The sequence below is a fragment of the Ceratotherium simum genome, chromosome 21, assembly GCF_057802395.1.
Source record: "Ceratotherium simum simum isolate JZ-2026a chromosome 21, ASM5780239v1, whole genome shotgun sequence".
In the NCBI taxonomy this organism is placed as follows: domain Eukaryota; kingdom Metazoa; phylum Chordata; class Mammalia; order Perissodactyla; family Rhinocerotidae; genus Ceratotherium; species Ceratotherium simum.
In genome coordinates this window covers 21,888,708-21,904,208 of record NC_141920.1, presented here as the reverse complement: position 1 = coordinate 21,904,208, position 15,501 = coordinate 21,888,708, and positions in this window count along the sequence as shown.

The following is a 15,501-nucleotide window of genomic DNA, read 5'->3' as shown; positions in this document are numbered from 1 at the left end:
ACTGCCCACCCTCTTTTGCCTGAGGGGTCTTTCGATGGTCAGTCCCATCTATGGTCTCCAAGGCTCAACTCTGACCACATTCCCCAAAGGGAGGACAAGGGATTCTGCTCCTCGCTCAGCCCTGGATCTGGTGCTGATGCCCGCTCTCTAAGGCGCCTGTCCATCTCAGTTCGTGGGCTCGCTTCAGTATGCACCCCCTCCCTCACTTCTTGCCTGCTGCAGACACAGGAGCCAGTGGATCTCCCAGAGCGAAAACTCAGCCTCCTGCTGCTTTCCCCATTGCACCGGGTGTAAATTAGGAGGAAATGGACCCGTCTAGGTTTCTGGTCCGTCCCAAATAAAAAGCCCGTCTAATGGTTGTTTATGACCCCCCAGCCTGGAGGAAGAGGCCGTGATTTCTAATTACTGAACAACCAGCCTTTGATCAGACTTACTAAAGAGTCATTTCCAAGTCATGTATTTGGGCCCCGGGGACTGGGAATCAGAAGGCTCGATTGATTTTTTTTTATTGCGTTAATAAGCAGATAGATGGAGCTGCCGGCTAGCAGATAATTCACAGGGAATAGACCCTTTTACCCTGTGTGTGACAGAGATGCGTTCCAAGATGGGACGATGTGCTGTCACCCAGCTGGTGGCAGGGTAAGCCATGGCTTCATGTCCTCCCTCCGCTTCCCTCTTGTCCATCATCCATCCCTGTGGTGGGTGGTGAAGGGCTCAGGCTCCGTCCAATACTAGCCATGTAGCCTTGGGCGGGTCCCTTTGCCCCTTGGGGTCCTCTTCTATACAATAAAGATGATAATAATGAATTAATGATATATTAATTAATAATAATGATGATGATATTAGGTGATCCACGTAAACGGATTCATTTAGCCGTAGTGGGGATTCGATATTTATTGGCCGGGTCTTGCTTACTGACCCTGATCTCCTGTGGGCAGGCCCTGGGCTGCTCAGCACGGGGAAGTAGAGGCAGCACAAACCCAGTTCTGGTCTCTGATTTAGGAGTGTTGCCTCGAGTGTGGTGGAAAGAGACAGTCTTGACTCCAACTTACTTGCTTTATGCCTCTGGGCAAGGCCTCTTTAAGCCTCAGTGTCCTCACCTGTCAAATGGGGCTGGGAATCCCTCCTTGCAGGGTAACCAGGGACTTGATGGGTTCACGTCAAGTTTCTGGGGGTGCCCAGAGCATAACTAGGTTCTGGTAAAGGGCTGATGCGATTACCACCTGCCTTACTTTGGGCTCCCCAGAAGCAGACCCTGAGACAAGAAGGTCAATACAAGTAGTTTATCTGGAAGAAGATTCCAGGAACTACCCATAGAGGAGAGAAAGTGAGAAGAGGAATGGAAGGCAGCCTATAAGGGTGCATGACCAAACCAGTTACCACCATAGGCGAATGGAACCTAATCCCACTGGGGAAACTCTGGGAGCCAGTGTAGACCGCTTTTCAGAATATCCATCCAAGGGCCAAGGGAGCTGGATATTTATACACCATCTCCCGTCAGTCACTGGTTGAGGGGAGCTCCTGGGGGACATTAACGCTCTGTTTCTTCTGGTGGGGGCAGAGCAGGCTCTAGCAACCATAGAAATCTCTCAGGCAAAGAAACACAAGTGCTAGCAAGTAGAAATCAGGTTGGTGTGCACTGACGTGGTAAGATGGGCGGGGCACTGACATGGCCTACACATGGCCCTACAATGGGGTAGGAGCTCACCAGCTTAAATTTCTAGACGTGCTATAAAACTGTCTGCCACGTTGCCTGGAAAAGTTGTGGGTTGTACCTCTGCATATTTTTAAGAAACTAGCATTCCAGAACATTCTAGGACATTCCAGAACATTCCCTGGGGATGGCTACAAGAAAACACTCAGGGAAGCCCCAGGCAAGCCTTTGATGAGTATGGGGCAACCAGGTTTGCTATGGCACAATGAAAAAAACAGTTATTTGTGAAAGAACAAAATATTTGTCATTCACAAAGCAAGAAAACGCCATTCTTACCCAGGGAGAGTAAACACATTCACTTTGTAACACAGCCTCAAGTTAGGTTGTCATCATGTCTTGGTGGGATAGGTCCAGGACAACCACACTGGCCCTGGGGTCTCATAGCAAGTTCTGACACCCTGAAATCTGACTGTAGACATGTGAGTGTCCTGGAGAGCTCAGACCTGTATAGAAGGACTGGCCTCGGGATAGGACATTCTGACATTAACAATCAGAACTCTGGGCTGTCAAAGAACCATCAAGAGACCACAGTCTCATTGCACCATAGACCTCATCCTCACACCAAACTAAGACACCACCCTGGAGACCCTCCTCTTGACCACAGCCTGTTTCTCCCCCTCTGCTCTTCACTGACTTTCCCACGACCCCTCCTTACGGCTACACAGAGTTCCACACTTGTGTATGTACAAGACAGCTTCCTCTTTCTTAAAGATGCATAGGATTTCCTGGTGGGGATGTACCACAATTTAACCAATCCCCTACGGATGGGTCCTTAGGTTATTTCCAATACTTTGCTTTTATAAATGAGGAGTCTGGCTCCTCATTTTAACCAAAGTCCAGCATTTTAACCAAAAACTTATGTGTGATTCCTGAGGTCAGACCACAGGCAATTACAAAGGCTTTTCTGACAGGCCTCATGGAGGAAAGCTGCCCTCCTGACCAGTCTTGGTGTGCAGCCAGTGCCTTGCAATCTCTGAAGGAAGTTGCAGCCAAGGACTCCAGCCCCTTGGGGTCATGCTCTTTGCATATTTGCAGTCCTAGCCCAGGCGCCTTCATTTCTAGGTCTCTATCTGAGGCCTTCAGCAGAGGTCTTCTTCAGGTGCCTCTGCCAAGGACTCTATCAGGGAGAGAAGGGGAAAGCTTGAAGACATTTTTCCCCACCATGACTGAGTACTCAGTACTTTTTCACTCCCAGCTCTTTCCCCTCTCCCTCTCCTCGGCCCCAGGGTCCATAAAACTGCCAGAGGCTTCTGTTTGGGGCTCCCTCAACAATGAGACGACCCCCACGTCTGCACCCATCCACTTGATCCACCAGTGTCACACAGTTCCACGGAGTGAAACGGAACGGCAGGCGCGGGCGGGGTGTGAGTTGGAGCCCCTTCCTTGCTGATCCTACGGAGTGAGTGACAAAGTCTTCAGTGTTACTTTAAGTTTAGCTTGTTGTCGATTTTTATTTTTTTGTGAGGAAGATCAGCCCTGAGCTAACATCTGCCAATCCTCCTCTTTTCGCTGAGGAAGACCAGCCCTGGGCTAACATCCATGCCCATCTTCCTCCACTTTATATGGGACGCCGCCACAGCATGGCCTGAGAAGCAGTGCGTCGGTGCGCACCCAGGATCAGAACCTGCAAACCCCGGGCCACTGAAGCGGAGCGTGTGCACTTAACCGCTGCGCCACCGGGCCGGCCCCTGCTTGTTCTTGCTTTAATCAGCTACTACAGCACCTGGCAGCTCAGCTCTCTCTCCAGCTCAGCTCAGCTCTTGACAATCAACAGTGCTTCAGTGAATAACTTTATCCATACATCATTTCTTATTCATACAACCATACACGTATACGTGCAGGTACATCCGTAGAACAAATGTCCAGAAATAGAATCCAATAATTTACAGAGACTATTTGGTGATCTTAGCAATTGGGTACTAGCTCACAGTCTCTCCTCTTTCACGCGCTCCCCTTCTCCTGAGGTGGTGCCTGAGTATATAGGGGAGAGGGTTCACATGGGATCAGGCAGCGGAGTGGGGAAAGAATCCAACCTTGTTGGATTGTGTAGGAAAGAATCCAACCTTGCTCACAGAGAGGTCTGGTCTTTGCCCTCAGCCCCTGAGAGCTAATCTCTGAGCCCTTGGGAACTCCTGCTTGATAAGAGTGTCTTTGTCTCCCTGGGGGCATTGGACCGTGCCAGACAGCCTAGCAGTGTGATCCGTGGTGGGGCTTTGGGTCACATGGGATCATCTGGACCTCCGAAGGGCTGGAGTCAGTGTTCACCCACATGGGTGGTCAACCGTGCCTGTAGGTGGAGCCCCAGTAAAGACGCTGGGCTTCAAGCCTTGAGTGAGCTTTCCGAGTTGGAACACTCTGTCATATTGTCACACATTGTTGTGCGGAAAGTAAGGCCGTCCACAAACCCACAGGGAGAGGTGAACTGGAAGCTCTGTGTTTGGAACTTTTCTGGCCTCTGCCCTGTGCACCTCTTCCCTTGGCTGATTTTAATTGGTATCCTTTCCCTTTAACAAACTAACCATGAGTATAACATCTTTCCGTGAGTTCCGTGAGTCCTTCTAGCAAGTTATAGAACTTATGGGTAGTCTTGGGGACCCTCACACTTGCAATTGGTGTCAGAAGTGAGGGTGGTCTTGTGGACCGTGCTACCTCTAACTTCACAAGGGGTCTTCTGTTCTCCGGCTCCTTCAGTCACGAGACATACTGCTGGCCTCAGACACTGAGCATGAGGCCGATGACACTTGATGTGTGTTCTCTGTGGTCTGGCCAGGCCTGTAGGGCCAGTCACCTCCTGCCCCAGCTGACTTATCCTCCGCTCTGCTCTTGCTGGCACTACACGCCCTGTATCGTTCAGGCTTCCTAACAGCAAACTTCAGAATCCACTCTGGTTGGGATAAGCAGAAAGGGGGTTTCAGCCCCCAAGCTTGGAAGACCATCAGTGGTTGCAACGACCCCCATGTCCATGTCTTCGTTCCAGCCCTCTCTTCTGAGATTTGACCTGTCCCCTAACCACAGGCTCGACATTCCCCTCAGGCTGACTGGATTTGGGGGCTGCACCTGGCTCATGTGACAAAGGAATCTGTAAAGACATCCTGAGGATTTCCCCCGAGTCTGGTACATAAATTCCCCCACAGCACAGCCACCCGGGCCTGCTTCTCCCAGCCCGCAGAGGAAGGCTGGTAGTAAAACACAGCAGACCAGACGGCTGCTTTATGGGCCAGAAGAAAACGATTTCCCACCTGGGGCCACTAAAGAATCCAGAGGTGGATTCCCTGCTTCCCTTAAAGAGGGCTTTCCTCCCGCCTCAAGCCATCTCAAGACACCTCAGCAAAACCCCAGGGACAGGTAGGCTGATTTTAAAAGGATGCTCTCACCACTACCGTCTCATCCTGGGGTGCAGGGGTAGGCCCAGAGCCATCGCCTGCATCCCCCAGACCCAATCAAGTCCAGCTTTCCCTCAGCCCGACCCCTCCACCCCAGCTAGCTTTCTGGGACCTGTGGTTCAATCAAGAGTGGTCCCCTAAGAACTGCCCCCATGCAGAATCAATTTTAAGAGTCAATATAAAATGGCTAAAATGAAAAACACAGACAAAATCCATGTGTTAGCAAGAATGTGGAGTAACTGGAACACTTGTCCACTGCTGGTGGGAGTGTAAATTGATAGAACCATTGGAAGGATTTGCTAACACTGAACATGCGTGTGCCCCATGACTCAGCAATTCCACTCCTCAGTATACGCCCACCTGAAATGCCTACACTGGTTCAACACAAGACAAATCCTGGTGTGTTCATAAAGCACTCTTCATGGTAACTCCCAACTGAAGATAACCCAGATGCTCACTGGTAGTCCATCAGGGTAAATTGTGGAATATCCACACAATGGAATATTGGACAGCAAGGAGCACAAATGAACTTCAATGCACGCAATAACATAGATGAATCCCTCAAGCAGAACGCTGAGTTAAAGGAACCTGATGCAAAAGGTATAATTCGATTGATACCGAGTTCAAAAATAAGCAAAACTTGGGGCCGGCCCAGTGGCGTAGCGGTTAAGTTCATTTGGTCTGCTGCAGCAGCCCGGGGTGCACAGGTTCGAAGCCCAGGTGTGGACCGATGCACCACTCATCAAGCCACATGTGGCAGCGTCCCACATACAAAATAGGGGAAGATTGGCACAGATGTTAGCTCAGAGACAATCTTCCTCATAAAAAAAAAAAAAAGGCAAAACTATTTCATGGAAGTAGAAGTCAGGAGAGTGCTCATGCTGCCAGGGAGGAGGAGTAACTGGGAAAGGGCACGAGGGTCTCCTGTGGTTTTGATAACGTTTGCTTCTTGATCCACGTGCTGGTTACATGGGTGCATTCATTTTGTGAGCATCCATCCATCTGTACACTTGTACACTTTTCTGCCTATAGGCTTTACTTCAGAGAAGTATACATAGGATAAGTCTATCTGTATTTAAGAGGCTTCTTATAGTGTCTTCAATTATTCAGGGTCCCAATAAGCAAAGTTCCATTTTTCCAGGTTTATTCATCTAATATACCAGGATGTGCACCTTGTATAGGCTGTTTATTGTGGCATTGTTTGTAATAGCAAAACAATAACAAAACAAAAACTGAAAGCAACCCGTGTGGCCCTTGATAAGGACTGATAAATAAATTATGGTGTATCCATGCAAAAGAATACTATGCAGTCATTAAGAAGACTGACTATATGTGCAGACGTGAAAAGATGTCAAGGCATTATTAAGTGGAAAGAGTAAGCTATAGAACAGAAGGTACAGTATTATCTCCTTCTATTTAAAATGATATAGACGCACACATGCATGCTTATATGTATACAGGAAATTTCTAGAAGGTTACACAAGATACTGGAAACAGAGGTTACCTCTGGAGAGTGGAAATGTGGAAATGAAGGGTTTGTCAAGTTGGGAAGTTTTTATTTTCCTTCCTGTGCCATTTTGTACTGTTTGGATTTTTTTACAGAAGCAAACATTACTTTTTAAAAAGAAAAATTTAAAGATGTAAATCAAAGTAATTTAGCCACATGCTTTAAAAGCAATGGTCTCAGAGAGAGCAATTTTTAAGTCCTTAAATGTTTCTGTTTTTAATTCTTTTGATAGATACCTCCGAATATCAAGTAATGTTCCTATTTCCTTTTTTTTAATTTACCAGTTTTGAACAAAGTTACTGAGTTCTTGAGGATTAAGCTCATTAACCTACTCCATTTACCTTCTCTCACTCAAAATAGTTATATAACTCAATGTGTTTTGTGTCTCTGCTGGTAAGTGTATAATCTTAGGTACTATATTCGCACATTCGGTTTTCCCTCTGTCAACTATATATAGATGGTGTCTCTTCTCTTTACTCACTATTTGACCCTGGACCTCTCTGAGCCCAAGTTTCCTCATCTGAAAAAGAGGCAGATGTGGAAGAGTCTGACTAGATAGCTATCCACAAAACCTTTCTTCTTTCTTCCTGGGCACACAGCACATTTCCCAGCCTCCCTTGCAGTTAGGTGTGGCCATGTGGCTGAGTCTGGGCAAATGGAATGTGGGCAGAAGTGATGTGTGCTACTCTGCATGTAGCTCATAAACACCACCTGCATGATTCTCACTTCTCTTTCTCTCTCCCCCCCCCCCCCGCCAGCTAGATATTGACACCTAAGGTGACTTGAGATAAAGGTGTTGAAGACGGCAGAGTCTCCAGGAGCCTGGGCTCCCGAACAATGGTACAGAGCAGAGCTCCTCCCACCCCCAACCATCATTTGGATTTTACAAGAGCAGAAATAGAACTCTTTCATGTTTAACACCGAGATTTGGGCATTTATCTATTGCAGAAGCTAGAGTTGGTTTTAATTGATGCAGAAGGTGACAATAGCAACCCATGAGACTGTTGAAAGACTTAAATGAGATAAGTACAAGTATGTAAATTGCTGAGTCTGTAATAAGTGCCCAATAAATGGGAGCTATTATTATTGCTAACGTACTTCTGGGACAACAGGATTCTCCCCGGTTCCTGCCCAGAGCCTTCCTTAATGGCCCTGCTCAGTCGTTTTTCTGTGTGTTTGTTTTTAAATAATGATATTTATTTTAACTAACCTCCTAAAAAAAATTTTATTGTGGCAAAAAAATCATATAACTTGAAATCTACCCTCTTAACAAGTTTTCAAGTGCACAGTACAGTATTAACTATGTGCACATTGTTGTACAGCAGATCTCTAGAACTTTTTCATCTTACATGACTAAAACTCTATGCCCTGTGAACTGTAACTCCCCATTTCCTCCTCCCCATCAGCCCCCAGCAACCACCATTCTACTTTCTGCTTCTGTGAGTTTGACTCATACCTCAAGTTATTTAGATACCTCAAATAAGTGGAATCATGCAGTATTTGTCCTTCTGTGACTGGCTTATTTCACCTAGCATAACGTCCTCAGGGTTCATCCTTGTTGTAGCATATGGCAGGATTTCCTTCTTTTTTAAGGTTGAATAATATTCCATTGTATCTATACTACATTTTCTTTATCCATTCATCCATCAGTGGACATTTAGGTAGTTTCCAACTCTTGGCAATTGTGAATAATGCTGCAGTGAACATGAGAATCTAAATATCCCTTTGAGGGCCGGCCTCGTGGCTTAGCGGTTAAGTGCGTGCGCTTCGCTGCTGGCGGCCCGGGTTTGGATCCTAGGCGCGCACCGACACACCGCTTCTCTGGCCATGCTGAGGCCACGTCCCACATACAGCAAATAAAAGGATGTGCAGCTATGACATACAACTATGTACTGGGGCTTTGGGGGAAAATAAATAAATAAAATCTTTTTAAAAAATAAATAAATAAATAAATAAATATCCCTTCAAGATCCTGTTTTCCATTCTTTTGGATAAGTACCCAGAGAGGAGATTGCTGGATCCTATGGTAATTCTATTTTTAATTTTTTGAGGAAACTCCATACTGTTTTCTGTAACAGCTGCACCATTTTACATTCCCACCAACAGTGCACCAGGGGTCCAAGTTCTCTATATCCTTGCCAACACTTGTTATTTTCTGTTTTGTTTTTGTTGTTTTTTTTTTAATAATGGCCACCCTAACAAGTGTGAGGTGATATCTCATTGTGGTCTTCATTTTCATTTCCCAGATGATTAATGATATTGAGCATCTTTTCATATACCTGTTGACCATCTGTATATCTCTTTGGAGTGTCTATTCAAGTCTTTGCCCATTTTTCAATTGGGTTATTTGGGGTTTTGCTATTGAGTTGTAGGATTTCCTTATATATTTTGGATATTAACTCCTTATCCAATAAATAGTTTGCAAAAATTTTCTCCCATCCCATAGGTTGCCTTTTCACTCTGTTGATTGTTTCCTTTGTTGTGCAGAAGCTTTTTAGTCTGATGTAGTCTATTTTTGCTTTTGTTGCCTATGCTTTTGGTGTCACATCCAAGAAGTCATTGCTAAGACCAATGTTATGAAGTTTTCCTCTATGCTTTCTTCTAGGAATTTTATAGTTTCAGGTCTTACATTTAAGTCTAATCCATTTTGAATTGATTTTTGTGTATGGTGTAAGATAAAGAGTCAAATTTCATTCTTTTGCATGTGGATATCCAGTTTTCCCAGCACCGTTTGTTAAAGATACTATACTTTCCCCATTATATAGTATACTATACTATACTGTACAAGGGTGTAGCCTTGGCACCCTGTTGAAGATCATTTGACCACATATATGTAGGTTTATTTCTGAGCTCTCTATTATCTTCCATTGGTCTATATATCTGTCTTTATACTATACCATACTTTTTCATTACTGTAGCTTTGTAATGTGTTTTGAAGTCAGGAAGCATGAGGCCTCCAGCTTTATTTTCTTTCCTAAGATTGTTTTTGGGTATTTGGGATCCTTTGTGGTTCCATATGAATTATAGGATTTTTTTTTTCTGCAAAAAATGCCATTGTTATTTTGATGAGGATTGCAATGAGTCTGTAGATTGCTTTGGGTAGTATGGACATTTTAACAATATTAACTCTTCCAACCCATGAACATGGGATATCTTTCCATTTATCTGTGTCTTCCTTAATTTCTTTCAGCAGTGTTTGCTGGTTTTCAGTACAGTCTTCTACCTCCTTGGTTAAGTTTATTCTTAAGTAGTTCATTCTTTTTGATAATATTGTAAATGGGATTGTTTTCTTTCTTTTTTTTTCTGAGGAAGATTCACCCTGAGCTAATATCTGTTGCCAGTCCTCCTCTTTTTTTGCTTGAGGAAGATTAGCCCTGAGCTAACATCTGTGCAAATCTTCCTCTATTTATATGTGGGTCACCACCACAGCATGGCTGATGAGTGGTGTGGTCCATGCCCAGGATCCAAACCCTCGAACCCGGGCCACCAAAGCAGAGCATGCTGAACTCAACCACTATGCCACGGGGCCAGCTCCTGGAATTGTTTTCTTAATTTCCTTTTCACATTGTTCATTTTTAGCATATAGAAGTGTGACTGATTTTTATATTTTGATTTTGTATTCTGCAACTTGGCTGAATTCATTTATTAGTTATAACAGTTTTTTTGTGGACTCTTTAGGGTTTTCTGTATATAAGATCATGTCCTCTGTGAACAGAGGTAATGTTACTTCTTCCTTTCCGGTTTGGATGCCTTTTATTTCTTTTTCTCATCTAATTGCTCCAGCTAGGACTTCCAGTTCTATGTTGAATAAAATGGTGATAGAAGTGGCAGCCGTGCTTTGTTCCTGATCTTAGAGGAAAAGCTTTCAGTCTTTCACCATTGAGTATGATGGAAGCTGTGGGCTTTTCATATGTGAACTTTATTATGTTAAGCTAGTGTCCTTCTATTCCTAGTTTGTTGAGTGTTTTCATCATGAAAGGGTGTTGAGTTTCTTCAAATGCTTTTTCTGTATCTGTTGAGAAGATTATGTGATTTTTACCCTTCATTCTGTTAAAGTTGTGTCTGATTTGCATGTGTTGAACCATTATCCCATTTATCAAATGGGGTAAATACCACTTGGTCGTGGTGTATGATCATTTTAATATGCTGTAGAATTCAATTTGCTAGTATTTTGTTGAGGATTTTTGCATCTATAGTCACCAGAGATATTGGCCTTTAGTTTTCTTTTCTTTTTTTTTATTTTTGTGAGAAAGATTAGCCCTGAGCTAACACCTGTTGCCAATCCTCCTCTTTTTTGCTGAGGAAGACTGGCCCCGGGCTAACATCTGTGCCCATCTTCCTCCACTTTATATGGGACGCCTGCCACAGCATGGCCTTGATAAGTGGTGTGTAGGTCCATGCCCAGGATCTGAACCCTCAAAGCCCGGGCGGCCGATGCGCAGCACATGAACTTAACCATTACGCCACTGGGCTGGCCCCTAGGTTTCCTTTCTTGTACTGTCTTTGTCTGGCTTCGGCATCAGGATAACACCGGCCTCATAAAATGAGCTTGGAAGTGTTTCCTCCTCTTCAATATTTTGGAAGAATTTTAAAAGGAGTGGCATTAATTCTTTAAATGTTTGGTAGAATTCTCAGTGAAGCCATGTGGTCCTGGGCTTTTCCTTGTTGAGATATTTTTGATTACTGATTCAATCTCCTTACTAGTTATAGATCTACTCAAATTTTCTATTTCTTCATGATTCGATCTTGGTAGGCTGCATGTTTCTAGGGATGTATCCATTTCTTCTAGCTTATCCAATTTGTTGGCATATAACTGTTCATAGTAGTCTCTTATAATCCTTTTAATTTCTGTGTCATCAGTTGTAACGCCTCCCTTTCATTTCTGATTTTGAGTCTTATCGTTTTTTCTTAGTCTAGCTAAAGGTTTGTCAATTTTGTTGATCTCTGTAAAAAACCAAACTCTTAGTTTCATGGATTTGCCCTGCTCAGTTAACCCTTACTCTCCCCCAGCAACAAAATATGCGCCTATCTAGACTGTAAATAACCAAAAATCTCTACTGGTTCAGAATTCTAAACCCTTGTTACCAGCTCTACAGTTCATTTGACAACTGACCATGTGGTATTGTGAACTGCTATTTAAATATTTTGTTATCCAATTTCTGCTGAGTTTTACGTCTAACCTCGCTAAGTAGATTATAATTTCCTTGAGGGCAGGAAACAGATATTATATATCTTTGTATCACCCATGGCTCATTGCTGTACTGAAGCAGACACTTAATATGCATCTGGTGATTTGATTGGAAGTCTCTTGTCGCTTAACCTAATACTCCAATCTTTTCCCCAGTTATGGGCTGCCCCAGGCCCTTATCACACAGCTCCTCCAATTTATAGTCAGTGGTTAATTATCTCTTATCTTTGCCTCTGCCTGTGCTGTACATGCTCAGTTGCCCTGAGTTTCACTTTCATATCATTCCTGTTCAGATCACAGAGCTCCCTGAAGGATATCTCACCCTGTTCTCACTCCTTCTGATGGTTCTCAGCTGTCTAGTGGGGCTCCAGAGGGTACTCAGGAAGTAGCTGAACCATGAAATGTTAAGTCAGGAGAGAGAGGACCCAAAGGGCCTACATTTTGGAGGGTGATCAGGGCTGCAGGGATAGGAGGCCTGGTGAGCTGAAATGGCCTTTTTCATAGTTAATATTTTGGTGAATTTCCGTGACAACTTCCCATTTCAGAAGAGCCTGGGCATGGGTAAGGTCATGCAGAGAGGGGGTATAGAGTGGGGTAACTCCAACAGGAAAAGTCCCTTTTAGCTCTAACATTCCATGATTTCGAGTTACTTACTGTTATAAGTTGAATTGTGTCTCGCCCAAAAAATATGCTGAAGTCTTAACCCCTAGTACCTCAAAATATAACCTTATGTGGACATAGGGTCTTGATAGAGGTAATCAAGTTAAAAGGAGGTTCTAGAATGGGCCCTAATCCAATATGACTGGTGTCATTATAGAAAGGAGAAATCTGGACACAGACAGACATACACAGAGGCAAGATGATTTAAGACACCCATATGATGATGGAGGCAGAGATTGGACTGATGGAGTTCCAAACCAAGGAACATTCAAGGCTACTAAAAGCTAGGAAGAGGCAAGGAAGGATTCTACCTAGAGTCTCAGAGGGAGCATGGCCCTGTGGATGCCTTGATTTCAGACCTCTGGCCTCCAGAACTATGAAACAATAAATTTCTGTTGTTTTAAGCCACGCAGTTTGTGGTACTTTATTACGGCAGCCCTAGCAAACTAATACACTTTCCTTCTCCATGCTTCCTTTTCTTTATCCATAAAACTGGCACCTAATGACAACCTCAGAAGAGTGGGAAGATTTCAGTTGGGATAAAGATGCCGATGGGCTTTAAATTAGCCACACAAAAGTCAGCTTCTCACTAGTTTGCAAAATAACCACAGCTGTTCCAAGTATCCTTTTGAGGGGAAAATCTTCCAAAGTGTTCCCTGGGTAGATGGGCTCCCAAGTTGCCATGTTCTTTTCTTGGGGGCGTGTCCCAGTCTGCCCAGCTCCCTCAAGACCATCCCTGCCCACCTGTGTGAGTCTCAGACGTGCTGAGGCAGAGAACCAGATGGTCGTGGCTGCTGATGTTCACTGTTCAATTATTTGGCAAAATTCTTTTTGTTTCCATTAGAACATTCAGTTTCCCCAATCTATATGCCAAGAGAGGGAAGAGAGAAAATTCACTCATTCCACAAGTATCTACTGAGTCTGCACTATATGCCAGGTGCTCTCATGGTATATATCAGTAAACAAGATAGACCCTAAATCCCCACTTCTGTAAAGCTTATATTCTAGCGAAGAGAGAGAGGCAATAAACAAAAACATGATAAGTCAATTATACAGCAGGTTAAGAGATGATAATGGTTATGGGAGAAGGTAGAACAGGGTTATAATCCAATCTTTATTTTGTTGCTCAAATAGTCACAGCTTTGAGCCACTAGGAATGACTTCAGGTTGGCTCTTGTGTCCTTCATTATGGCCGCATCATTTTCTGAGCACCTTCTTACCGTCTAGCACCAAAATATGTGCCAGGCTCACGTTGCACATTCCCTGCCCGAGCTCGGAAATCAACCATTTCTCCAAGGAACTCTACATTTTTTTAAAATAGGAAAGTGGTATTTAGAAACCAAGATGTGGGCACTAGATGTCTAGATGTGCTCTTTGCTACTGGGATGTCACTGCCTTCTGAGAATTCGGAGATACGCACGGGTAGACTAACACATGCATACACACATCCATACTTATTTCTATGTTTATCCATCTGTAAACATATCAAAAACCCTGGGTTCATACTTATATTTCTGATTCCAATCCAACACCACACAGGGTTCATTCTAGCTCTTTCCTTGTTTCTAATTTCTTTTTCTGACAGTGAGAAACCTGGCTCTCATTATCCACAACAAATTTCCTGTTGTTCACTCCTAGTATACACATATTTACTAAATAGAGTACAATATTTGTGTGCACTTCTTTTTGTCTGTAGTCTTACAGTATCCAGTCAAAATACGGTTTTCCGAAGTTACTTAGGTTAGTTCTTTTATTCTCCATACCCTTCAGTGGGGTTATCTTATTTACATGTAACACAGGTTCATTTGCTACTCTTTGTATGTTATTTGGGGTTTCTCTCACATATCCTGGTTGGTTTGGGTCATTTATTCATTTATTGGGTATGTGAAATGTTACCATGGTTCTAAGAGTCAGGGCTATACAAAAAGGTATACTCACCAGCACTTGTGTTGCTATATTTTTCATTTTAGCCCTCCTAATAGGTGTGTAATGCTATCTCATTTTGGCTTTAATTTGCGTATTCCTAATGGCTAATGATGTTGAGCATCTTTTCATGTGCTTATTTGCCGTCTTTATATCTTCTTTGGTGAAGTGTTTGTTCAAGTCTTTTACACATTTTCTAATTAGATTGTCATCTGAATGTTGATTTTAGTGTTCTTTATGTATTCTGGATACAAGTGTTTTGTTAGATATGTGATTTGCAAATATTGTCTCCCAGATTGTGGCTTGTTTTTTTGTTCTGTTAGCAGGATCTTTCACAGATCAAAAGTTTTTAATTTTGATTAAGTCCAATTTATCAATGATTTTTCCTTTATGGCTTGTGCTTTTGGTGTAATGTCTAAGAACTCTTCGCAAAGCCCTAGGTCATGAAGATTTTCTCCTATGTTTTCTTCTAAAAGTTTTGTAGTTTTGCATTTTGTATTTAGATCTATGATTCATTTGCGGTTAATTTTTGCATATAGTGTACAGTTTTGGTCGAGGTTCATTTTTTTGCCTTTGTAAGTCCAGTTGTGCCAATACTTCATCATTTGTTGAAAGGACTATCCCTTCTCTGTTGAGTTGCTTTTGCACCTTTGTCAAGAATCAATTGGTCACTTATGTGGGTCTATTTCTGGACTCTGTTCTTTTCCCTTGATTTATGTGTCTCTCCCTACACCAACTCCACTGTCTCGATTATTGTAGCTATATAATAACTAGTAAAATCTTGTACTGTGATTCTTCCAACTTAATCTTCATTTTCAAGTGTTTTAACTATTCTAGCTCCTTTGCCTTTATGTATACATTTTGAAATCGGCTTGTTTGTATCTACAAAAAATCCCGCTGGGGCCGGCCCAGTGGCATAGCAGTTAAGTTTGTGTGCTCTGCTTCGGCGGCCCGAGGTTCACAGGTTCGGATCCCGGGCACGCACCAATGCACCATTTGTCAAGCCATGCTGTGGCGGCGTCCCATATAAAGTAGAGGAAGATGGGCACGGATGTTAGCCCAGGGCCAACCTTCCTCAGCAAAAAGAAGAGGATTGGCAATGGACGTTAGCTCAGGGCTGATCTTC